Genomic DNA, 1541 nt, shown 5'->3' with positions numbered 1-1541 from the left:
GTACGATATATTCTTAACCTAGACTCGCGAGGTATTTGCCCCCGTCTATGTGAAGTAGCAGATATGGCGGAGAAACTACTACGCGAACGAGATGGCGAGCCTTTAGGCAAATGCTGGGCAGAGCGGTTCGTTACTCGTACAGACGAGCTTAGAACAGCCTTTAGTCGAGCAAAGGATCGTCAGAGAACTCAACAAGAGGATCCAGAGATTATTAACGCGTGGTTCAAGCTCGTACGAGAGACGGTTGAGAAGTATGGAGTTCATTCAGACGACATCCATAACTTTGATGAAACTAGCTTTCAGATGGGCGTAATTGGCTCAATGAAGGTAGTCACAGGCGCAGAGCGTCGTACGAGGCCTACTCTCACGCAGCCAGGCAATCGCGAGTGGGTTACAGTCATCCAGAGCATCTGCGCTGCGGGATACGCTACCCCGCCATTTATTATCTACAAGGGACGCGTCTACATCTCTGCATAGTACGAAGAAGCGGATATACTGTATGACTAGAAGCTTTTAGTATTAGAGAACGGCTAGACGAACAATAAGCTTAGTCTCGCGTGGTTAAAGCACTTTGACGAGCATATAAAGACGCGTCAGGTGGGGTTATACAGGCTACTCATCCTTGACGGCTATAAGAGCCACCTTAACTAAGAATTTAAGGATTACTGCCTCGTACGAAAGATCCTTACCCTCTGTATGCCTGCTCATTCATCGCACATACTTCAGCCACTTGACGTTGTCTGCTTTTTGCCTCTTAAGCAGAAGTACTCTCAACGCGTACGAGACTTGGCACGCCACCATGTCTAGCATATTAATAAGGAGCGCTTCCTTCTAGCCTTTCGAGACGCGTTTTTTAACGTGTTTACGTCCGATAACTGCAAGAAGGCCTTTAAGGCAGCAGGGCTAGTCCCTATCAACGCGCAGAGAGTTATTAATCGCCTTAACGTACGCCTTTATACTCTACTATAAGAAGCTTAGCTAGAAATACCCTAGACGTTAAGAACACTAAGTAATTTGCATGAATTTAGGTCATAATTAAAGCTTGTAAGAGAGTCTTTCGTACGATCGCTAACTACTGCACAAGAAGGCTTTTTAAAGCTTATTAAAGGGGCTAAGTAGATGCTACATGAGAATGTGCTTATAAAGGCCCGCGTAAGAGAGCTTGAAGAGCAATTAGTAGCAGTAACAAAGCACCGAGGGCGCAAAAGAAAGCGAATTCAGACAGGTGGGACACTAGACTTTGGTGCAGGGGCATCGCAGGTAGCTGAAAGTAGTTCTGCTGGTCGTACGACATCAAAGAAGGCACGTGGTGAGGGTAGTCAAGAAAGGGCCCTACCAGGTCAACGGCACTGTAGAACCTGTGGGAGGACAGGCCATAACTCTCGTACGTGCCAGAAAGATGTAGAAGAAGATTCTCTTTTAGATACAAGTAAGTCGTACGAAGCATCTATAGCTAGTGTAGAGTAATCTAAGTTTTCGTACATGAAGTTCGTGATGCCAAGAAAAAGTGGCACACTCGGTGATGTGGCCCGCTCGGTGAT

The sequence above is a fragment of the Exserohilum turcica genome (genome assembly GCF_000359705.1).
Source record: "Exserohilum turcica Et28A unplaced genomic scaffold SETTUscaffold_9, whole genome shotgun sequence".
NCBI classification, from domain to species: Eukaryota; Fungi; Ascomycota; class Dothideomycetes; order Pleosporales; family Pleosporaceae; genus Exserohilum; species Exserohilum turcicum.
The sequence above is the reverse complement of the archived record's forward strand: the minus strand, read 5'-3'. Positions refer to the sequence as shown.